This window comes from Protopterus annectens, chromosome 2.part2, assembly GCF_019279795.1.
Source record: "Protopterus annectens isolate FY-2018-M chromosome 2.part2, PAN1.0, whole genome shotgun sequence".
In the NCBI taxonomy this organism is placed as follows: Eukaryota; Metazoa; Chordata; order Ceratodontiformes; family Protopteridae; genus Protopterus; species Protopterus annectens.
In genome coordinates, this window is record NC_056730.1 from 612,765,575 (window position 1) to 612,792,999 (window position 27,425).

Genomic DNA, 27,425 nt, shown 5'->3' on the forward strand with positions numbered 1-27,425 from the left:
CATTGTAAATTAAAAGGCACCTTACCTGAATACATCCAGCTAGCTAACGTACATCCTTCCCACACAATACTGAAAAGACCCGCGAGATCCTAATGCTCCTGCCCGACGAGATCCTAAAAGATCCCTAATGCTCTGTCCCGAGTCCCTGCTGCTGCTCTTGCAGTCCGGACGCGACCCATAATCCTGGCGAGTCTGTGCACTGTAAAAGTGCACAGATGTCTCCTTGTGTCCCCCTATGGGGACGGCCGGACTGCCTTGAGCATGCGCATAGACCGACAGTAGTCGGGACTTGGTCTATGCGCATGCGCGAAGTCCGCGAATTTCGAAAAGTATTTTTTTTTTATTTTTCATTTTTCTTTCATTTTTCTTTCTCTTTTTTATTTTTGAGGGGGCTGCAGTCCGGCAGCCCTATGCCACGAGCCGCCCCTGATCAGGCTACTGGATGGTATTTCCCAGCTGACATGGTGGAGCACCCTTTGTGGAGTGGGATGAATGTTGCTGTGTGCCATTTAGTTGGCAGAAACCCTGAGTTTAATCTATGATTGAAGACAGTACTTAGGTAGAGTTCCATATTTTCTGTAGTATGTGTAGAATGCAGCCTGTGTTGGTTTCTGGTCCCATGGATGCTGTGTTACTGGCTTTGGAGAGTGTGGTTCTTACCTGTTCATCCTGAATTACAATAACCTTGCATCAGTCTGGTGTACAGGGGGTGAGAGGGGATTCATGTGTGCAGTGAACTCATCTGCCTGGATTTTGGCATTATCTGTTGCTTCTATCTAATACCGCCATTGTGCTGTAATTCAGAGCAGATGTGAGTATTGCCATTGAGATCCCTGATTTAGCTATACACTGCTTTGTGGGTGTCCTTGGCAACAGTGGTGAATCCATTGTCAAGTGTAGGCCTGTTGGATCGTATGAGGGATCCCAGCTACTTACTGAGCATGCCCAGGCATGACACTTCACTTGACTGTACTGCATGATATGATATGTTACTGATGCCACCCTGACATCATATGGGTGGGATGGAGGACTGTTAACATGTAGTGCCCTTGTCATGTAAGGTCCTGGTTATGGTATCTACAACAGTTGGTAGTGTATTGCAGGCCAGACGTGTTTGGCTGTGGGGGGGAATACCTATCTAAGACAGACATATGTTGTTTGGGCCTCTAATAGCCATTAATGGTGCATGTGGACATATATGTTTTTGTTATGTTCCCAATTTTATCTATAGATGTATGTCTGCATATACCTATATAGATATTATATATATCTATATATATATATATATATATATATATATATATATATATATATATATATATATATATATATATATATATATATATATATATTGCTGTATATAGGTGGACATATGCATGTAGACATCTATATATCTATAGATGTATGCATATCTATGTATATGTTTATACTGATATATATTTCTATATCTATATCTACATATATAGATATGTTATATCCATTTAGATATTAATATATATGTGTGTCTTTCGGCTTTTCCTGGTTAGGGGTTGCCACAGTGGAACTCCGGTCCGCTAATGATTGGCAGTAGATTTTTACATGCCGAGTTGCCAGCTCTGATGCACAACCTTCAATGAAGGTACACCCATTCACGCATGTCTCCACACAGAAGACACTCTAGCTGAGAATCGAACAGGACAACATCATACTGTTTTATATAAATATATATATATATATATATATATATATATATATATATATATATATATATATATACATACACACACACACACACACACACACATACATCTACATATTGAAATACATTCCCCGTAGTGCTGAATACCTGGGCTGGATGATATGTTTGTGAAAACATCATTCTTATGCATATCTGCTATGGTTTAGTGGTACATTACTTTGGCTATGCTTTGCAAGTTCCTGCGTTTGAGCCTTGTAGGAACTGTTTATGTTGTTGCTGGGCAGAACAGAGCCTGTTGGATACAGACTGATTAAGGCACTTTTAAGCAATTTTAAGCGGGTTTGTACAGAGCTAAGCACTGCTAACTTCCAGTTTCAGTGTCTTACACTTTGCTTCTAAATTGCTTAACCTGTGTAGGCAGTGCTTACCCCCACGCAAACTCGCTTACAACTGCTCAAAACTGCCTTCATCACTCTGTTTCCAACAGGCTATGTTCTGCCCAGCAACAAAATAAACAGCTCCTGCAAGTCTTGAAACCAGGACCCTGCACATCACAGACAAAGTGATGTACCACTAAAGCATAAAATTTACAAATAAGCCAACTGTTTTCAGAAACATATCATCCGGTCCAGTCATGCAACAGTACAGAAAATGTGTACCATCATCTAGATTTATCTGTGTGCAAATATATTATCTAAACAGATATAACATATCTTTATATGTATGTATATATATATATATATATATATATATATATATATATATATATATATATATATATATATATATATATATATATATATATATATATATATATATATATATATATATATATATGTGTATATATATATATATATATATATATATATATATATATATGTAGAGATCTAAAACTATACACATATATATTATTATATATGAACATATATACATGCAAATGCCTACATCGACACATATATGTGCCTACACCTATATGTCTACATATGCACAGCAAGTTACATATGTGTACGCAGATATTTACTTATTTACATTTGTTTACCAGTAAATTCCGACTGGACGCAGGTCCTTTTTCAGCAGATGCCTAGGGAGAAAAGCTCCACATCATGTACATGATAGAGATACAAAGTTGCAACATTACAGGTTGTTGGCTTAGATGGCATAGATATACATCTCTGTAGGTATATACGGACATAGTTATATATATGTAAGCAGATGTGTGTGTGTATATATATATATATATATATATATATATATATATATATATATATATATTGGTATATATGGCCATACATCTGTAGATAGCAATGGCAAAATAACAAACGCACATGTCCACATGTACTGTTAGTGGGGTTAAGAGGCCCCACACACTATACATCTTGTATAAATAGGCACCCCCCCCACAGCCAAACACATCCACCCTGCAATACACTACCAATTGTTGCAAATCCCGTAACCAGGACCTGACACGACATGGGCACAAGATGTTAACAGTACTACATCCCATCTTTATGACATCAGGCTGGTATTGGTGACATATCATGCAGTACAGTCTGCCTCCCATAGGAAATGTAAAATGTGGAAGCCATCAACATCCCCAGGATACAGATACACAGACACAGATATGCAGATACATATATACATATGTATATATATATATATATATATATATATATATATATATATATATATATATATATATATATGTATATATATATATATATATATATATATATATATATATATATATATATATATACACATGCATGCATATATATGGATATACATGTGACTACACACACACACACACACACACACACACACACACACACACACACACAGATATATGTACAGTAAGATACATATGTAGAAGGTGCACACAATATGGAACAGCCACTATGCCTACAGTTAACACCTGAACAACTGGACACTGTGTGGGCCACCCATACAAATGACAATTGTTGCCTGCAACATATACCCACAGAGAGGTCATAGGGAAAACACCACACACAGGTTTGCAGAAATTGAATATCTTTCATAATGTACTATTACAGTTCTATATGCCATGTCATATAGCTGTTGAGACACTGACATCCAAATAAACAGAGGAATGCAACTGTGAAACTGTTATACTAATACAGTAGTCTGGAAAGGTTCACAGCTGTTGATGTCCAGGCCAAGCCCTTCAAATTGTACAATAGTGAGGGCAGACTGGGTCACAGGATACCAAACGATCAACAGTATGTAATGCAGGTGTATAGTTCAGCAGTCTCTATCTACACTCTGTACAAAATCATTAGGTGTTAAAGACATCATGTGACCAAATGGGTTGTAACTGTTACATAACAAGACATAACTGACACCATTACATGCACACTGACAAACAGAACAGTCTGTATGGCAGGAGGCAGTAGGCTTCCATTAACCCAATATATATAAGTAATGTAAATATAGGTGAAGTATACAGCACTTTACATTCAGATACCTTAAGGCAGCTCACCCCTCATACCCCCACATATTTAAACAGCCTAGGTCATTTATGGTGCTCCCCCCAGACTCAATAATACAGGGCCATATACTACTGTTATACACACTGGCGTCTGGAGTGCATAAGAACACACATGTATTGTGTAGGTGATGCCCACACATATATGGCCCCAGCCCCACCATATGTGTAGGGAATACAACAGAAGTGGACTGATGGCAGCAATGGCAGTGTGATATACTCACATCCCACTATGGAACAACCTCTGACAGCATGTCATATGTGCAAATCTTGATATGTAGGTGGAGGACAGAGGCTGGAATACAGGCACAAATGTAGAGAACCTTTGCCATACACTAAGCAAGTCACTGGTGTTACAGGATAGTCTGCAACATACCCTTAGTCAGGGAACTGCGGTTAGAAACAGGAATGGATGTAGCCATGTGCTGATAGCACTCAACACACACACTGCTAGTGAAATATCTGACACAGGACCTGTGTGATGGACAGACAACACATAATAGGCACACCTCTGGCCACCAAGAAGATAGGCCTACAGTTGAGAGCTATGCAGACAGACTGCATTCAAGGTAAAGTAGTATGTTCACACGCACCCTGTAATACCAGTACTATACAAAGCATAACACAACTCTACTCACACTCTGTCTGTAGTTCCTAAACCTCCTACAAATATGTAGCTGCCCTGAGTGTGCCAGTTCTCCTGTAAGAGGTATTGCTACCTGCTGTCTGTAACACTGATGCCCACACACAGGAAGGACTGTACAAACATCCAAAGAATGTCCAGGTTATGTCATCAAATATAACCCCTACTATACATAACATTCATAGGTTCATACGTGTGAAGAAGTCTGATATTTCACTGGCTTTTTAGCAGATTTGATAACTCTAATTATGGTGTACAGCACATATACACCACTTCATGCACAACACATGCACACAGGTTGAAAGTGGTGTGGCTGGAAGCACATACACAGGGCCAATAATGACATGTTGCTGTGATAACCTCATACATTTACTGTTGTAACAGGGTTTGTGGCAACATATATCCTATGAGGGATAAGAAGCCAGTAACTGTCACGGCTTTCATGATCTACAGACTGCAGTCCTCACACTACCTTCTGCAGTCCACAGATAGATGCCCCAGTGGTAACACATGAAACCAAAGGCAAAACACACAGCCCTTTCTGCAGATGACCCTGCAGATGGGGATTCCACATAAACATGGAACTGACATGGCAGGTATGGAGACATGTAGGAAAGTCATATCCACACACACACTGTTAAACCAACAGTACTCCACATGCAGTATAGCAGCACTTACAGTCTGTAGTCAGGTCAGGCACATCCCCCTCCTGTGTGTTGCCCTGTTTCCACAGTGTATGTTGTTAGAGGTAAATCCCCAAAGCATCTGAGATGCTGTTTGCCAAACAACAGATCTAGTTCCTGCTCACAGTGAATGAAAAGGGCCAACACCAACATGATGTTCCTAGATATTGGAGTTTGTTTCCATGCAATTGGCTATGAAAATGTTACCACAGCTTTTCCGCATACAATCAGCTAGGGGAGGGTTGCAATTCGTGCAGAGGCTATCAGCTGATCATGATCATCACTTAAAATGCACATGCTGCTGCCTAAGCAAAGCAGGCATAGGCCTCCACGTCCACCAGAGTGGGAGTGGGAGAGGCAGACAGAAGCAAAGACATGTCAGGGAGTGGTGGGAGAATAAAACTGATGCTTGTTTGTGCCATACACCTACCAGCACAGGGTATCAAACCCCTAACAACTATGTAGTGCTATCATAGTTCAATGCAGTTACTGGATGTGGCACATGAGTTACCTGTTGTGTAGCACTCAGAACATATATGCGATGGTGAGTGACATCTGCAGCAGGGATATGGTAGCTATACGGTAGGTGATGTACACGTGCCTGTCTGCATGAACAGGTGCCAGCGTCAACACAGCCACACTCTCACAGGGACACACACACATTGACACACTTGGCAGGGCCAGGAGTACAACTCATCAGTAGTGGGATTGCCACAACACATCACTGTGCAGGTATCACATGCACCACATGGGTCATATGGAGGTTGTATGGACAAAGGGTATAAGGAGGTGTCTGACATCAGACAGCATGCTTCAGTATGCTCATGGGGTTTATAGTGAGTATGGATGTGAACATACGCACCATACAACACACAGGGTACCAGTACTGACATGCATGGGTGCATGTCTGCAAGGGTGTGTGATGGTCGACTGTGCCAGCAGGCTATACAAGGGTAGGCAATGGGTATACCTTGGCATCAGGCCACATGACAATGGTCTGCATTGTGGCTCAGGGCTGTAGTTTCTGCATTTGCCCACACAGGTGGGTATTGTATCCCTCATCCAGTCACCTGGGTGACTATTGTGTGTGGCCAATGCTGTACATTGCTTGACATGTATGTGTTCTTTAGTCCATGACATGGACAGTATCTGGGATGCACACAGCTCCCACATGCATGTATAGTGACATGTGGAACTGTACCTGGGGTGTCTGGCCCATGTTGTGAACACCAATTATCATCAGATGGGCCAGTCTTGCCCACCTGTGGCAGGAACTGGTAATGAGCAGCAGATTTAGCCTGCATCTACATTGATAGCATGCTAACAGCATTCCCTGGTGTCAGTGGCATCTGTCCACACAGGGCATGTTGTCAGGCATGATATGTCTATTGTGGGTCACATGTGATGGCACCACATGTGGTGCAGGTGTCCATTGAGGAACATGGGGAGGTGCACTGTCTGCATGTACATGCATATTGGACAGATGGACAGGGTGACATGCCCTCTGTAACCCACTGCTTTCACTTCATAGTTACTATCAATGGCCAATATGCAGTGTACTATCCACATATTGGCTGTTGCCTAGGTATGTATATGTGTGTGTGTGTGAATGAGACATGGGTTGAGAGTGTGCTCTGGGTAATACTGGGGTTGCTAACTGTGATTGCTTGGCCTTAATGTCACATGTATTGGTACAGCTTTACACCTCAGCCTCTCAGCTATTTCACATCTGTTATCCCTGTACAGTGGACATTGTGATATATAGTAGGACTACCATATAAGAAATATGTAAAACCCACTCCACATTGGTCACACACTCACAATCACCTCTACACAGGATACAAGTTACAAACACACACCCACGCTTGTTATGTCTGGGAGTAGAACTCCTACTTAGTTAGTTTATTACACTACATCACTATGCAGTTATAGTACATGCCACGCACATTACTGGCGTACTCCTTCCCCAAAGGTGTATTTCACAATGAATTACATCAGCAGGATTGCCAAAGCAGGCCATTTGAAATGTACTGCGAGTGACTAGCCTAAAATGCATTGCTCCCTACACAGACAGTGAGACAAACACAAAACATCCACAACCAACATGTGTGGGTATAGAACCACTGACTGAGGTCTATATCACACTAAATCATGGAGCTGTTACAGGGCGCACCACAGGATTACTAGAGAATGCCTTCCCCAAAGGTGTATTTCACAATGAATCAAATCAGCATGATTGCCAAGGTAGGCCATCTGAAATGTACTGAGTGTGACTAGCCTATAATGCATTGCTCCATATACAGACATTGAAACACACACAAAACATCCAGAACTGCCAAGGGTGGGGATGGAACCTTACCACAGTTCTAAATCACAATCCAGCAGTACACAGTTTCAGGATGTGCTACAGAGATTACTGGGCTGCAATCTTCCCAGAGGTGTATTTCTAGGTGGGTGACATCAGCAGCCTTGCCAAAGTTGAGTATATGAGTTGTATGGAGTGTGAGTACCCTAAAAAGCATTGCTCTCCACACAGTCAGAGACAAACAGACACGCACACAAACACCACACAGTTGCCAAGTTCAGGGTTAGAACACCTACCTAACTACTTTATCACACCACAGCAGTATGCAACTACAGGATGCACTATGAAGATTACTGGACAACAGCCTTCCCAGGGGTGTATTTCTAGGTGGGTGACATCAACAGCTTTGGCAAGGTTGACTATATGAATTGTATGGAGTGTGAGTACCCTAAAAAGCATTGGTCTCTACACAGTCAGAGACAGCCAGACATGCACACAAACTCACACACACACACACACACACACACACACACTCAGTTACAAAGTCTGGGGTTAGCATACCTACCTAACAACTTTATCACACTACAGCAGTTACAGGACGCGCTATGGAGATTATTGGGCTACAGCCTTCCCAGAGGTGTATTTCTAGGTGCGTGACATTAGCAGCCTTGCCAAAGCAGACTATTTGAATTGTATGGAGTGAGAGTACCCTAAAAAGAACTGCTTTCTACACAGTCAGAGACAGACAAACACGCGCACACACAGTTGCCAAGTCAGGAGTCAGAACATCTACCTAACCACTTTATCACACTACAGCAGTTACAAGATGTGCTACGAAAATTACTGGAGTACAACCTTTCTAGAGGTGTATTTCTAGGCGGGTGACATCAGTAGCCTTGCCAAAGTTGAGTATATGAACTGTAAGGAGTGTGAGTACCCTAAAAAGCATTGCTCTCAACACAATCAGACAGACACGCACACAAACTCACACACACACACAGTTGTCAAGTCTGAGGTTAGAACTCCTACCTAACTTGTTTATTACACCACAGCAGTACACAGTTATGGCACACGCCACAGAGATTATTAGGCTACAGCTCTCTCAAAGGTATATTTTACAATAGATTACTTCAGCAGGCTTGTCATAGTAGGGCTATGGGGAGGGCGGTGTGTGCATGGGCCATAACCCATTCATGTATGGGTTGACACGCCACATGCGGGCACACATGGGATCATATGTCACAGGTACGTGTATACAGCTGCTAGATGACTACTTCCTTGTACAGTCATGTTGCACAGCTGACACATGCACCACAGAGTCTGTAATGCTGACAGATACTGGTGGTGAGTATCTGCAGTGAGTGACATGCGCACATCATGTGTTTCCGGGTCCTTTGGCTGTGTGCTGGGTGGGACAGGCCTGAATGGTTCCTTGTCACAGTCACCCTCTTCCACACATCTATGTACATCTACCTTTGGCTTATTACAGTGTGTTGTCCTGACATACATGTCTGTATTCCCATCCACTGTGTGTACAAGGCATGAGTGGTGCATACTAACAAGTGTCTGCACTAACAACTGCAACTGCCAGATATGTCTGGTCCACTGGTGGTTGCAGTCATGGCCTTCATATGTTTAAGTGTGTGAGCATCTCCAGTATGACCTTTCAGTATGTTGTTAACTGACATTGCCTTCATTTCTCTAAGTGTGTGAGCATGCCCAGTATGGCCATCTGTAGTGAATGTGTGGATCGTGTCCAGGTAGTTTGTGCTGCAGTGCTGACCTTTGTGTTGTGCACTGACAAGTAGCATGCTGTTTCTGCACGGTATCCATTAATCAGTTGCCTTTGACTGTTACTACATTTCTGCATAGCGGGGGGGGCACACCTGGCTGATTCTACATTTATACACAGGGTTGGGGGGGGCACACCTGACTGTTATTACATTACTATGTAAGATGGGGGGGGCACACGTGACACTTGTACACATTTGCTAGGACTGTACTGGTATGTCATGTACTCCATTTCATTCTGTATTGCTAACTATCATGCTGACTAGACGCATACCAGTGTACTACAGATCATGGCTTTGGTTGCCTACATATTACTTTCTGACTTCCTACCCTTCAGAACTAACATCCCCCTGCCTACCCTGCTGTGGTCTGTCTGTGTAGGCCTGGGGGTGATGTTAACCATAGCCATCTTTCTGGGGCCATGGCTCAGGCTCTACTCCTGTCCTGCTGGCTGCGACTGTTGTTGGGTATGTGAACCGTCCTGACTGGCATGTGTGGGTCATATGGACACGTCGCTCAGCACATTTCCTGCCGTGGGTTTTGTCACCCTGTGTAGTACTGGCTACTATGGTGACTCCAGTATGTGTTACAGATGTCAGGGTGGCACTATAGGTGTCTACTGTCTGCTGCCATAACATTCAGCCACCCAATTCTCTTGCATGCTCACATCCATACCATAGCTACAGGTAACAACACATTCTACTCCATTTGGCAATTGGTAGGTTGCTTGACTTACCTTGAGGGTGTGCCAGACATGCAGATGGTGCTGGAGGGCTGTCTATGTTGGCTGCACATAGTACACTCCTTATACACGGTTGAGCACAGGTAGTGTCATGTTTGGTATCCCTTTTACTGTATGTGCGAGTCAGAGAGAGGTGTCATTCCCTGGGTCCCTACTGTGTCAGTGCATGTGCTATGCATTGCCTCTTTGCCAAGGCCAGGGCATACTGGGCATGCCTCCTTGTGCCTACTGGTCATGCTCAGGTTGTTCCTCCTCGGGGTCACTCTGTGCCTGTGCAGGCCTTGGCATTGGTGGGGGACTGTGTGGCCCTGCCCCATGCTGTTCCTGCTGCAGCTGTTTCTGCAGGATCATATTTTGTAGCATAGCACATACCATAACAATTTGGGTACATGTAGCTGTTGAATACTGCAAGGCTCCACTGGATGTGCCCAGACAATGGAACCGTGACCTGAGCATCCCAAACACATGCTCTATTATATGTCTGGCCTGTGAGTGTGCCTCATTATGGTATTCTTGTTCAGGTGTGTGTGCATTTCTGAGGGATGCCATCAGCCACAGCTCCAGTGTGTACCCAGCATCCCCCACTAGGTGACTGTAGGGGATATCCCCATTGGCAAATCTCTGGTACAGCTGCATCAGATGCCATATGTGGGAATTGTCATAACTTCCAGGGCAGCCAGCACACACTTTCATTATAATGCCCTGGGCATCACATACAACCTGGAAGTTGATGGACGGGATGCCCCTGCAGTTGATGTAGGCCCTACCCTGCTCACCAGGTGGTGCTTTGATGCATATGTGCATGTAGTCTATAGCACCCACTACCCCAGGGTATTCTGCTGTTTGGTGGAAGAGGCACATATTGCTGGTCAACGCCTCATGGGTGTTGAGGAAATATACATGCTCACTGGCATGTGCTGACATGGCATCCAGGAACTGGCTGAATACTCTGGATGGCGATGCCTGTGAGATCCCCATGATATCCCCAGTTGTGCTTTGGGAGGTACCTGTGGCTAGTATACCTAGGCCTACACATACCTTGGTATCCACTGTGATGGGTTCCTCTTGGTCAGTCTGGTGTGTCAGGTATGTCCGGCACAGCTCAACTATTTGCTGTAGGAGGTCTCTGTCCACCCTATAGCACTCCACTATCTCCAGCTCATGTAGCCCCTGGTAGGTTACCCTGGGTCTGTACACTCTTCTCCATCTCCTCACTGATGGTTGTTTGGCAGCATTCACATCCTCACCATCCTCAGCCTCTTGCACATGTAGTTCTATGTTGCCTGCTGCAGCCCTTCTCATTTTGTAGATTTGTTTGTTAAAATTTCCCTGCTTGTAAACACCGGTGGTGTAGAGTGTGGGAAAAACCCGTGGGGAAGGTGTTTGCTTAGTTTATAGTAGTTCAAAATCCAGGCTGAGAATGTCTTCAACCAAAAAAAAGGTACACGACCCTGTGGTCATTGTCCACAATGCTGCTATATAGATACAAGTCTGCTATTTCACCACCCTGATACTAGAAAAACTATTGATATTAGGGTAGGTGCCACATGTGGCACCTCTCATGTTGTCTATTTAGCTGAGTGCCAGTTATGTCACTGCTTCTATGTAGGCAAAACTGACAGAACCCTCAGGGAAAGAATGAGGGAACACTTCTACCATGTCAGAAAGAAGTCAAAGATAAATGCTCTAGCTAAACATATTAATGCTATGGGAGAGGATCATGTATTTAACTTCAGAGTTCTATCTCTTATATATGAAAACAATAGGGGAGTTGATGTGAGAGCCAGAACTGAGGACACAGAAGCAAGATGGATTGTGAGGCTGAGATCTAGCTCTGGGCATGGCCTCAATGAATGTATTCCTATTAAGCCTGTACTTCATAATAGACCTTTAAATAGATGAAATTCATGTTTTATATGTTTTATGTGTTTGAACCTTTCTATATATTTATTTCTTATGTATTATTATACTTGCATTCTATACATATGCATTTTTATCTTTTAATATGTCCATATTTTTATGTACTGTCTTTTTAAACTGTTTTTACTAATTTAATTGATTATTGATAGTCATGTGATTAACTATGATGAGTATATAAGGTGTTTATTTTTCATGGAATAGTTGCACCTGATGAAGCATTGTGAAAGCGCTTGTGTCTCCTGTTAATAAATTGGTACCTGGAATGCATATCTGTCGATTATTTTGCTGTTTTATCTACTGTTTTTTGGTTGAAGACATTCTCAGCCTGGATTTTGAGCCTCTTGTTTCTAAGGGGCTTTTTACCTGTTTCTACATTATATTTGTTTTTTGGGCTCTGCTTCTACTAATTGTTTTCGTAGTTTATAGTAGTGTTCTGGGCTGGGCTGGTCTGTGGCCTGTGTAATTGGCTGATTCTGATACATTTCACCTGCCAGCTAAGCTAGTTTTACTTGATTATCTTCCTACTGCTGTTTTCCCTTCCCATTGTCTCCCTGTTCGAGCTCGTGTGTGCGCCATGCAAACAGAGTGCTCATATGTGCACATTGCTGCTATTTCCTGGTTTAACTTCTTTTTTCTTCCTGTAAAACCCGGTGCATGGCGCGCACACCCGCTTACACTTTGTAAAGAGAGCTAGGCAGGTTTAGACACAACCCCTAGCTTAGCTGTGTTAAGCTAGGAGCAAACCAGAGCCACAGGGCTCCAATCTGCTTACAGTATGCCTGACACACCCACCCATGATGTCACCTACTTACTAGTCTTGCACTCAGCTATTCATACTCTTACACTGTTGGAACCTGCTTCACATGCTGGAGAAAACTGGAATTCACTATCCTTCCTCTTATTTGCATAGGATTGCCTGCTAATGCATAGTTACATGTGTCACACTGAGCCTCCCCCCTTAACAACCACTATTCACTGGCCAGGTTGTCTTTTGCCTGCCATTGACTTGCATGACAGAATACTGATTTTAGTTAGAATGCTTGTTTTAGGTTTATTTTCTTATTTTCCACCGATCCCATTTGCGCGTCGCTGCCCTATGCTTAAACAGCCGAGATCGACAAAATTAAAATAAAAGTTGATTTTTTTATTTCTTGTATTGTGTGCAATGCCAATGGCCATATACTTGGCCATTGGCATGCTTCTTCAATTATATGCAGCCTTTATTTGGAGCTGTCATGTCATTGCATGGATTTTGCAGAAATGTATCGGTTACTAACCAAGAACATTTCTGCAGATTACACTAGTCCTGCACGGCCTGATCCCAGCTTCCTGGATAGCAGATTTACCTCATTTGCATGGTTTTCACTGACAAATAGGGTAATTTGCATACAGGGGCTGGGACCGTACATGACTAGTGCAAGAGCGCTCGTGCACATCAAACAAGCACATATGTGCATCGCTCAGCCACCATATTGCCAACATTACCTCTTACACTAATCATGCACATCATGCAGGGCTTGCTGAATCCAGGGGGACAATTTCAAACAAGGTAAATAAAAAAACACACCTCACAGTAAGACACTGTCCGGTTCAATTCTCAGCTAGAGCGTCTTCTGCGTGGAGACATGCATGAATGGGCATACCTTCGTTGAAGGTTGTGCATCAGGGCTGGTAACTCGGCACATAAAAATCAACTACCAATCATTAGCGGACCGGAGTTCCGCTGTGGCGACCCCTAACCAGGAAAAGCCGAAAGACACAACAATAACTTGCTTATGCAGGGTCCTAAAAATCTGTGTGTGTAGGGGGCATGGTTTTAAAACAGCCTTGTGCCCAAGGTACATTTAATCTATCACTGGCTAAACACATTTTCAGTGAATGTCACTTTCAATTAATCTTTTAATTAATTGTCAATAAATGTGAGTTTCAAAGGAAGAGAAGTTTACTCATGGTAAGTGTGTTCTCAGTGTGAGACAGTTTTGATTAGCAGGTGGCCATCAGCTTTTGTGCTTTGAAATTTTAAATAAAAGCTTTTTAAATTAAATCAAAATCTCTGTAATCATTGCAATGAAGAAAATAGTATGCACACTAATAAGTTTGGAGAGTGTTTATGGTAAGTGATGATAGACAGCCAAGTAATGGGGCACTGAATTAGCTGGGGGGGGGGCTGGTCCATTTCCCCTGCCTAGGTCCCCGTTTCATCATGATCTAACTCTGTATGCATGCAGTAAACAAAACATTTCAGATGACAAAGCTTACCGTAGTGCCATTTTGCAGGTATGATAGGCAGGAGAAAAAACTGGAAACTGAAGATTAAAGGGAGAAGCTAGATAAGGGTCTCAGAAGAGATATTAAAAATTTACCCAGGGAGCAATACCCAAGTGGCTTTTAAGGTAGATTGTCTGCACTGATTTTGGCCAATGTTGTTCAGGGGGCAGGGACATTGATGCATCTTTGTACTATGCTCACAGATGCTTGAAATCCAAATATTTAATAGAAGAGAGTAAGATAAGGAGGTGAATTTAAGGAAATGGAATGTAGGGGTGTGAATGATGTGGAGGAAGACTTTGTGAGCAACCCCATAAAAACAGAATATATATTGAGTGCAATCAAAAGGGAAATGTTGGATAAAGTATGTCTACAGGAGATAATGTTATAAAAGAGATGTGGAAGATGCAAAAGAAAGGTTATAAGTGTGTGGGCATTTATTGTGTTCCAGCCGGAGGAAAAACAGAACCAGTGTTAACATCACAGAATTTAGTAATTTGACCTTTCTCTGCATATTTCATCACGATTAAATGTTATACTAAAGACACTACCTTATCAGTGTTCTTGGGATCAATACACATTGTCTTTGTCTACTAGGCAGACCACTTTTAAAGCTGTCTACTCCTAAGACTTATAACATATTCAGTTTACTCATGTCATCACGTTAAAGACAAAGCTTCAAAATATGCCCTAAATCATACATCTGTGTGCTTGCTACATTCTCCACATTAAAAGTCCAAGAATAAAATGTTATTGCTTATGCTTCAGGAGTTATACTAGCCATGACCAAAAGTTCATTTTTAAAAAAAATTTGCAATTGTTTATATAATAGTTTCCTTCCATGTTCATATGTGTTAGAACCTTCCTGTGAGATGTAAACCTATTACTTCTTACCGACAATGTTCAGTCCACATATCCCCTCCAGGATACAGGCTGTCTTAAAAAAAAAAGTCCAAGACTCTAAGCTTTCAACAGACCCACCTTTCCACTTTGTAATCACATATTTCTAGAAGGTATGCTCCATGGATTTATCCTCATTGGGTTCTCATACTCCACTTTTTCACACTCATCCTTCAGACGATCCACCAAAAAAGGGTCTAACTTCCTTTTATAATACAGTCTACAGTAATAAGTGGCTATTGCCTAATTACTATTTAGTTAGTAAAGAGTGTTGCCTAGTTACATGTTTGTGGCAATGTTCACACACACACTACAGCACACAGTTAATGAAACAGACAGACAATAAATGAAGTAGCAAGCAAGCTTTTGACATTGCTGAATGTTGGATTTTGGCTTGTTGTGGAGCTACACTAAAGCAGTAGTGGTTAAAGATGCAGAGCTGACAATGACGATATATGAGACATTGGGTTTGGGTATTATGTTTTCCTTTGTTGACTCAGTGTTTCATTTTACTGAATGTGTTTGGTATTAAGTGCTATGCCTACTAAAGACAGCCAGTGAACAGTACATCATATTCCATGTGAAAAGTTTCTTTCTATTATGTTAGCATGTTATTTTTGTAATTATTACTACAATCTTGAAAAACAATACTTTACATTCTCACTCAATACATAGTGAACAAGACGTTCTTGCATTGTACTTTGTCCACTGTGAAAACACAGGCTGGGATTCACTAATCCACCGTGTAAGACTAACTAAGTCTTACACGGAAACTGCAGTCTAAGAGTTAGATGTCAGCCCATCATGCATATTCATGAGGGCGTGCTGACTCAACTCCAAGGCTAACACGGAGCGTGCACAAGTGCAGGGGGCATGTCAGACTGCCGAGCAGTCCAAATATCCACGCCCCTGCAAGTGCATAAACAGCAAATGTCAACAGAAATGAGCGAGTCTGCTTAAATGTCCACAAACCCAACACTAGACTCCCCCACATTCTAAATCCCTGTACAAGTTAAAAATGTAAAGCTTACCTTTTTTTTGTTATGATTCTCGACATAGCTGCCCGAATTTGCATATGTATGTGTGGGTTTGCCCATTGCTTAGCTACAGTTAGCAGTATAGACATCGAAGAGGATAATAAACTACTGATATGCAAACAAAGCCAAATAGCAATAGCATAGTGAGCCCTTGCACAAAGAAGAGGCATTCCCAGTTCGAGTCCTGCCACTCCCCTCCCTATTTTCGGTAGGAAATGTGTGCATAAAAATAACTCCTGACATTTACCTTTTAAATCCCAGTAAAATGCATTGAAATGGCATATTCATTAGTGAACGATATTTTATATATATATATAAGAAGGTGGAATGGTCTTGCATACTGATAAATGCATAAGTAACGTATCTTAAGCAATGTGAAGTACTGCTAAGCAAAGTCCACTAGTATTAAGCACAGTGAAGTATAATTGCTCATAGCTTAGCACTGCTTTACTTAGCACAATAGTTTTGTGTGGAGCTGCGCATCATGCCAACTAGTGCACCATTGGGCAACGTCGGGCAACGTCAGGCAGCGTAGAGCAATGTAGAGCAACGTTGGGCAAAGCTGAGCAAAGTCAGCTAAACACAGCCACACCTCCTATCCGGTCTGGCCAGTAGTAATATAACAAGCAGTGACAGGCCTCGAACCCAGGATACTGTGCACCATAATTACAGTACTAAACCACTAAGCCCTGACAGCTTTAAATATGTATGCATTTCCAACACACTCAAACATGACAATAGAAATTTACCCATTGCTAACCAGGTTTGCTCTTAGCTGAGATTTTTCAAAACCGGCCTATCACAAATAAGTGCGGGAAATGAGGCATATTTAAGCTCCAAAGGTGGGAATAATTGCCATAACTGGTTATAGCTCCCATCTGCAGACAGTATGGCCTGTGCTAGAGAAGGCTCTCATTTCCGAATGCAACGGTGGGGCATTGAGGAGTCAAAATATATGGTTTGGCTCCTCGTCCATCATCATGATGCAAGACTCCTGCAGGGCCAGTTCCAGGGCACGGAGTACAAAGCGGAAGCCTGGAACCAGTTAGCACATGATCTCACCAGTGCCACAGGCATCCCTTGAACTGGTGAGCAGGTCAGACACCAACATGCAGACCTGAAGAGATGCAAGGAGGACCGACTGAACCACTGGATACAGGAGGCCCGTGGAATGCCAAATGCCCCACTACTGAGTATGTAGCCATGGAATGAAGTATGTAAGAATTGCTATTGTAGTCTATATTATGGATAGGTATGTCTCAATATCCCTTCATTTACTTCACAGCTGCAGGTGTCCGTGCTGTGAATCAGCAAGCCTATGCAGTAGGCTGCTAAGGCTGCGCCACCAGGCAGGTTAGTAAATATTCTGCATGTGTGGTTATATAAAAGAAGTGAGAGAGCCTGAAAAAGAGTGTTGTAACCCATTAATAAAGGTATAAAAAGTGTGGAATAACTTATCTGCATGTACTGTCATATAAAATAAGTGAGACAGCATGAAAAGGTGTTGTAACCCATTAATAAAGATATAAAAAGTATTGAATAAAAGACCTCTGCATGCACTGATATATCAAATAATTGAGAGAGCCACTAGAAAAGTGTGTAATGTTATTAATAAAGGTATAATTCCTGGAGTGTGTCCATGTCAGTTTCTTCAATATGTTGTTGTACCCTTGCATAATAGAAATAGTACTGTTGTATTAAGTGCAGTCAACCCACACATGGGTAGGCCCATATAAAGTGGATGAAGGGAGTGCCAGTAGCTGTTAAGCATATATACAGTCCTCAACTGTTGATTAATGGCCGGCATGTACAGGTTAATCTGGCACATGAGTAGCTTGTTAATGTGTTCCCCAGAAATGTCAGTATGCTGCTAGAAATGTAGGGGGCTGTTAACATATACCTGATAATGTCACTTGAACACATCCAGATATGCAGATACATAAATATAAATGAAAAATATAAATATGTAGCAGTAACATCTGCATCCAAGACAGTTTGTATGTCAGATACAGGTCAGGTATATCAAGAACTAGCAAAACCCATTTCACAATTTAACGGACATTGCCTAGTGTAATAATACATGTAGGGGATATTTAACTGCAGTCAATAGGAATGTAGTGTAAACTATAAGTATAGATAAGTTGTTAATGGAGGTATCTTTTTACACCCTACTCTATGTGCATAAACAATGCAATTCCACACCCCAATGGGTATGTCCAATCTCATAACATTTGTTGGGACACATGTCCTATTGTTATATAAATATCTGCATTTACTTCGATGCATGTGCCCTGTTCACATACCACAATCTTGGTGGCCTGTTGCCACCAATCAATCCTGCATGCTGTTGGAATGTCCACTGTTGTTCTATATATGCATGTGTTATGCTTGCTGTTCAACTGTTGGAATTCTGGTGTGTTGGGTTAATGGGAATACTACTGTATGCTGTTACAACTAAACTGGAATGCTGTTGGCAATTACTAACCCATATTGTCATTAAATCCTCCTAAACATAGAACGCATGGGAAGGCCGGTCCCAGTGGACCCACCTGTCCCACCTCAGCTGGCGATGGCACCTGGCACCAGCAGTTCCAGTGCCCAGCCCAGGGCCCCCTCCTCCGTTGGTCCTGTGTCACCTTCGGGTGAAAGTGCTGCAGCGGATGGGGCTCATTCCCCCGTGCAAGCGTGGGTGGAGGAGGGCCAACTATCACCCTCCGAACGGTCCAGGCTGTGGCACATAGGGAGATCCAGCGTTCAGACGCTGATCCTCTATGCCAGCTCGAGGCAAGAGTGGCGTGACTCATGGGTGAACCTGCCCCTCCTACACAGCCCCCAGCACAGCCAACCCCTGGGCTGTGAAGGTGCAGTGGTGACTACCCATGGGTGGGGATCTCAGCACCACTGTTGCCATCTGTGGGCTCATGGGCTTGCGATTTCCAAACACCCTTCCCCATCAATGGTATTCACCCACCCCATGTGTCATACTCTACCCCTGTATGCATCTTGTTTGTCTTGTCTAATTACCTCCCCAACCTACCTCCCAAAATATACCTACTTCCCCTACCCCACATTCCACTCTCACCAGGAAAAAAAAATATGGGCAATCTGCACCCAAAAAAAATTACACCCCATACATAGCTGCCCAATTCGCACACATGTCCACTGGACACAAACAGAAATTTAATTGGCAGTACAACATACTTTGTTGTCCTCACCACTCTCTCAGGAGTGGAAGGTTTCAAAATTCCATTCAAATTACTAGTATATGCACAGCTGTTGCTGTTAAAGAAATGGGCAGCTATGGACCTTCCCTACACCCATCCTGCACATCCCGAGCTGTTTTCCCTACTGTCTTTCCCTCTTTGTGCCCCTTTTTTCACCACTTTCCTATCTCCCCATTTTCTTTTCTTTCAAAGAAATGAGCGTGGGGGTTAGCAGGAGTAAGCACCTTTAAGCAGTCGTTAGCGGGTTTGCGCAAGTGTGTGCCTGTGTGAGCTTAGCTAAGTATTGCTAAGCGTCACGCAAACCCACACAAACCTGCTTACAACTGCTTAAAAGTACCTTAGTCACTCTGTATGTCAGGGCCCTTGTTCTGCTCAGCAGCAAAATAAAATACCTCTGTCAGTCTTGAACCCCGGACCTTGCACACACCAGACTGCATGAAGTGCCACTGAGCTATGGTAAACATACAACAAATTGGTGCTGAAACCAATATATCATGTATCAGAATGAGTGAATGTAAAGGCCAAATGGGAATGCCATAACACAAATCCTGTTCTGTGACTCTTCACCAGCAGTTCTTGTGGAATTGCATTACATGACAGTGAAAAGAGAACCAGCCATTCTAGCAGGAAATAATGTTACAGCAGCACTTTACAACCCCCACACAGTATTATAGCAGGACAAACACTAGCATACCTGACTAGAGCAGAGGGCATACTCCCCAACTGTGACAAAATGTAAGAGTTAGACACCACTTGTACTTCAGGAAATGTGTATTAATCCATATACTCTGGTTCTCTCAAAGTCTCAACCTAATGTTACTAATATTGTAAAGGTGTACCTCACTTCGACCTACTTTACCCTGAGTCTGTTCAAATATGTACTTGAGTGTTTGAGAGGCCTGGCAAAGGCAGAAACACACAGGCATATCAGCTATTCTGCTGTTACACACTGTGCAAATAGCTTTTAAAGGAGTTCCAGAAGCATATGTCGGAGTATAACACTGAAATACCAAGGGATGTAGCCATGTACTGGTAGCAACCAACTGTGACAATGCCATTGTTCCAGTGCTGAAAAGACCGGTGTGGTGCACAAAGAATAACAGCTAACCTCGGGCTACCATCTGGATAGGTCCACAGTTGGGAGCTATGTAGACAGACTACTTGCCCTGGTAAACTAACAGGTACACAGCAACCCTTTAAGTCCAGCAAGATAAAGTTCACACATTAAGACATAATGCTCTCTGTCCTACTGCACCCCTACCCAAATGTACAATAAACCTGAGTGTTCAGAGTCTACCAAGGATGTAGGTAGGCATACTCAGTACAGAAATTTATACAGTTTTCTTGAGCAGCCTGTGCTAATGTCAACAGCAAAAAAGCACAAACTGTTCAAAAGTGAGTGAATAAATATTCACAGTATAGCAGTTTACAAACAGTTCATGTGCCAAATGAATACATCTTAATAATTACTTTTGTATGGCAGTAAATTGTATAAGTAGAAAATAAACTACATACTCCCATGTATCTTGTGTTAGCATATGTAGAGGTGAGTACAATTCTAAACTGACAAATGTGTAGTGGAAGTGGCAACATTCAGGTCTGAGTACAACAATTATATCACTGGCTACACCCCTAGCTTCAGATATAAGAACTATACCAACCTTCTGACTTACACAACGGTCTCCACAGCAAACAAGCATGGGCCCCACTCTGGAAAGCAGAAAGGGTTACGCCTACCTGACATAGCAATTTATAGCACTGGGTTGCAATGACAGTGAGTACTGCAATTACCACACAGCAGGCTGCATGCAATTACTAAATGGTGGCCACCAATTGGTGCAGAGGCCATCACATGCACATGTACAGATACCTATAAAAGCATGCTGTACCTGCTGGCCACACATGCAATCATCCCATTGCAGATGGTGTGAGAGAGAGAGAGTGAGACACAGAGACAGAGAGAGTGAGAGTGAGAGACTCACACCCCCACCCACACCAGTGGAAAAAAAAATAAAAATAAACTAATAAAAAAAAAAAAAACAAATAAAACATAAAAAAAAAATATTACATTCAGCCAAAGAGACAGCTAAGTGAAAAATAGGAATGCATACAAAGGAAAGGTATGTAACAGATATGTATTTACTGGCATGTAGTAGATGTATTTGAAGACCACGCTACATACTTTGAAACATCAATATGTGGCAGCAGTACGTATCTATGCACAGATGCCCTGCATAACTACTGCCATGGATATATCAGTGTGTAGCTGTGTGCAGTGGGACATAACTGTGATACATGTAGCTCAGCATTAAATGTCAAACATCTGAACCATGTTAACTGTGTTCTGTACAGTAGTGTGGACAATGTCTCTTTGGGGGAGTAGCTCATACAGCTATATAACCATGGATGTGACAGAGTAACAAATGCATGATAGTCATATCAACGTGTAGCTTAGCACTGGCAACAGCTGTACCAGGCTAGTATGGTAATTAAGCATTTGCAGCTATATATACACCCTCTAATATCACTGTGTGCTCACATGTGACACCTGTTCATGTTGCAGCAAGGCACAACAGGTCAGCCGTGAGGTACATGGACTTACAACAGTGTGGTCCTTGTGTGTGTATGGCACATACACATATGGAGAGATCTGTCTGTGTCAGATATATTAGCATCTGTACATGTGCATAGAGCAAGGGACATACTGCAACTGTTTGTGAAAGGTGGATAGATATATGTTGTTGAAGGCTGTTATGTGCATATTCCTATATAGGTTGTAGTGTGTGGCAAACCAGACAGCATACAGTGCTGGTATATGAAATGTGGTGGTTGAACGCTGTGGGTATGATTCGTCAGGTTTGGAGTGTTGCAGCCAGTGAGGCCTGCTAAAGCTACATGGGCTGAGGACACCTTCAATGCATTCCACACAACACTGTGCTATATTATGACATAACTGTATACCTCACAACCTTCCCATACTCAATATTCCCACCATGAAAGGTGGACTGTATATGTGCCTATATGTATATCAATATGTGCACCAATGGATGCTCATATGTATGTGTGTATATATACACATATATATAGAGAGAGTGAGAGAGAGAGAGAGACAGGGTCATATTTACTGCAACAGATGCCTGGTGACAAAGCCATGGACTCAAGCTCAATGTTGACACTGCATTGGCATCCGTCCTTGCAAAAATTCAGTACCCATTAACTACCACATAGGTGGTAGTCTACTTAACACTGAAGGTGTGGTAAGAGACCATGGGACACAGGTGGACAGTAGTCTCCCCTTTGGTTGTCACAGTGCCACACTAGTCATGTAACCTGAAAATGTGGCACATGTAATCACAAAAGGTGTGTCATCCAGGGAAGTATAGGTCAGTGTTCCCCTCTACTCAACACACAGAAAACTCATTATAGATTACAATGCCCCATGTGGTATGTACCTCACAAAACATCTACAGTAACTGGAAAGGACACAGACATACCTCACAAAGGGTAATACTGGCCTCAAACAGATGCCTTATGCAGACCGTCCCACAAAACTACAGCTAGACTGTGTCGCATACTGTCTATCCAGAGGTGACCTCTGCCTAACATGCAAAGCTAAGTGAAACCCAGAGCTGTTGTACATGCTCCACATAATCAGATCACAATCCCTATGAGCTACATGCTCTAGGGACATAAACCTTGTCACCTCAATAAACAGCACATGCTGGAGGGATAGATCCCTATCTCAGAGACATCCCCTACCCTGGCACAAACCACCTATTGATAGCAAACAAAGCTCCTAATTAGCAGTCATCATATATAAACCTGATGATTGTGTGTGAGAGATAGGAAATACACCCCGGGAATCACCTCTGTGGCTCTGCTTGACAGGGCCACATGAAATGAAATCACCCTTGTGTCAAAGGCCAGGGTAGCGTATGGCTAGACATCTATAGGTCCTAGGGCCAATAACCTATAACCTACCTATGAAGTGATACACACCCACATGTACCTGTTGAAATAATTGCTTTGTGAGGTTCACTGAGTGTGATGGTGAATGTGTTGGTGAATGTGTCCGAGGAAACTGTTTCTGTCATGGTATGTAGTGTCCTAGCTGTGATCCCAGCAAAAGATGTGTATGCTATTGCTAGGCACAAAAAGCAATATGCCACATGGTCTGGCATAGTGTGTTGGTGTCGACTGGGGTGTCCCATTGTAGGCTACAGCAGTGCATGAATGCTTATTGAGTGTTACTGCTGGTGAATCCAACCCCTGAATGAACTGTAGTATACCTAAAGCTGTATGCCTAAACAGCACAGTAAGGTGTAAGTACACATGTCCTGGAGCCACTGTTTCATTTGTTCCCCGTAGTCCTCCAGATGACATACCTCAGGCATAAGGTCTTGTAACTACTAACACACAGTACTGTATGGTACACAGGTAAAGGTCATATGTGTTGCCATACCTTTGTGTCTGGTATGTATGTCTGATGTGTGTGTATGTGTGTGTGTGTGTGTGTATGCCTGTACCATGGCCTCGGTCATATGTGTGTTACAGGATATAGGTGTGTATCTAGCAACATGTATAGTGTAGTACAGCAGTATGCCACCCATATTGACGAATGAGCACATATGTTAGGCAGGGGTTTGCCATCAATGACTAGTGTGGTATCCTGGTAATACTGTGACTGGACCCTACAATCATTGCAATAGATTACATGTTACATTATGCATTAGCATGATATAGACCGCCTGTGGCTAGGTGGTGCATTGTGTCGCATACAGGGTGCCATATACTGTTCTATAGTCTTACATACTGGTTAATCTTTGTTGCTGTGCAGAACATGGCTTGATATATGGAGTGTACCAGGCACTGTCAGGCAGTTGTGGGTTGAGCACTGATATGTGGTATTGAAAGTGTGTATCCTTTGACAGCCAATAGGTTGCTACATATGGCAGTTAAATGATATCTGTACTTTAGAATATTAAGCGTGCCACTTGACTTGCTCACACATATTGTTTCTTTGTCTTCCAGGGTCATGGCCCACCATCGTAATCCCTCATATAGCACAGCAGAGGATGATGTGATAATGGACACCATGGTTCAGCACTACACCATGCTGTTCTCAAGAACCAGCCAGGATCAGCATGAGCGGACTGCACTGTGGCAAGATCTTGTCCATAGGGTCAATGACATAGGCATGCATAACCGGACATATGAGCAGGTACGCCATCACTGCAGTGATTTAATTAGACATGTCCGGCAGCATGCATCTGATATCCGTAGACAACAGCTTGCCACAGGTAGTGGGGTAGCCATCCATCCTCCCCTCACCGGAGTGGAGGAGCTGCCCCTGAGCCAGGTGGCTCCTGGCCAACAACAGCAACAACAACAACTGACATGCATCATTATGGAGACTGGAGCCACCCAGCAGGTTGACATGGAGTGTGCAGGTAACATGGCATAGCTGTACACTACTGTTACCTCTACTGGTAGATCATGCTTATGTGAGATGTGTAGTGTGTAGTTACAAGATGTGGTGCCTAGTGTTGTGCAATAATAATAATATTTCGGAATATAATATGCAGGCCTGTGACTGTCCACAGTCGTACTACTGTAAGATTGCAAACACACAGTAGCAATGCCACAGTTATTGCCACTGACAAACTGTCTCATACCCTTGTAGGTCCCTCTGATGTGACAGCAAGGCAGCAGACCCATGCAGGTGAGTGTGTTCTACATTTATTATTGCTAAATAAATGTGCATGTCATAGGTGAGGTGTAGGCCATGTACACGTCACACACCAGCGCATAATGCATGCTGTGCATATTTGCTGCGAGACTATGCACATCTCAGTAACGTGAGTAGCTGACTCAAAAACATGCAATACACAGAGCATCCCACACAATTGTGGCAACACTGTAGTGGACGTTGGATAGGCACAGTCGATACACATGCACACAACACACACAACTGTGTCATATGCAGTACACGTTAACATGCTACACATGTCGTATTCAGACACCCGCTGTAAGGTCACACTTCAGTATCCCAAATGTCATCCACACAGCACACATAACATACCTGAGGGGTAGAGTCCTCTCATGTGGCTGTACAACACTCTTTAACACATAACACATTCATGTTAGGTAATGCCCCCTACTGTGCACCTTACAAACTCATGTAACAACTGTCTTTGAAATGGTGAATGTAGCCATGGTACTGCAGTTCAGGTACAGCATGCTATCTGCTGGTCTGGCACACATTAGTAGCCTTGAGTGACCACATGATGCTGCATGATGATGTCACATGGTACTACACCACATCCAGTTACAGTGGCCACAGTACTACACATATCATTAATTGCTATGCACGTCAATGTTGTGTGTGTGCAAACATATGCACCAATACACAATCTGCATAGCAGTCACCATTTGTACAAAGTGACACACATGTGTTGTAATACTATTGAGTGTATAGGTCACATGACACACATTGTGTATGTCTGAAGTTTAATGTTGCAGTTGTGTGGTAGCATGCCATGTCATGCTTGGCACTAGCATGTCCACAATATGTCCTACACTCACCATAACCACTGTACAATGTCTATGTTGAGCAATGGTATCCCATCAGGTATACATGCAGCACTCATCTTGTGTTTATACATAGCATGCATGTGCTAAACCTGTGTCCACAATTGTCTGCTAAAGACACAGATGCTCTAATCAGAAATGGATATCTATGTGACACACTGATACACATCCAGCCATGGTATGTATACCTGTGAGTGATGGTGCACAGGACATTGCAGAGACGTTAATACTTGCACAGCAATGTTGTGTCCATGTACACATTGCGTTCCAGGGTGAGGCCAATCACTGAACACACACATGCATCAAAGCCATGTATACTGTTATTAGCAAGGGCTGTCTGCACTCACACTGCATGCTGTTGAGCAGCACACATCTTGCATGCTGTCACGTTTGATATAAATGTTTGGCTTGTGATACTGTACCCCACCATCACACGCTATTGAGTAAGTTCTGTATTGCTGGTGGTGTGTGTATCTGTGTGTGTCTGTTGTAGTGAACAGTGTATATGTGTTCATGTGTGCATGTGTTCATGTGTTCATGTGTTCATGTGTGCATGTGTTCATGTGTGCATGTGTTCATGTGTTCATGTGTTCATGTGTTCATGTGTGCATGTGTTCATGTGTTCATGTGTTCATGTGTTCATGTGTGCATGTGTGCAGGTGTGCATGTGTGCATGTGCGCATGTGTGCATGCGTGCATGTGTGCATGTGTTCATGTGTGCATGTGTTCATGTGTTCCTGTGTTCATGTGTTTATGTGTGCATGTGTGCAGACATTATGTACAGGTCATAAAGTGTGTTTCCTGCCTCCCTCTCACAGGTGCTGATTTTGGGCTGGTTCACTGCAGCAGGGAAACTGATGTCACTGAGCATGATAGTGATGATGATGATAGGTGTGTTGAGGCACAGGCATGTTTGCCAGGGTCTGTCATTGAGTCAACAATCGATAGTACACAAGTGTTCGAACCATCCATGAACACAGTCATACTGCCAATACATCCATCACCAATGCCCTTAGCTGAGGGACAGTGTACAGCCAGCATTGGCCAGGACAGTGTGGTATGTATGGCACATACATCCCAACACAGCATCCATACCCAGATGTCTGGAAGGGTATACATAGGCAGATGTCCAGGGGCTCT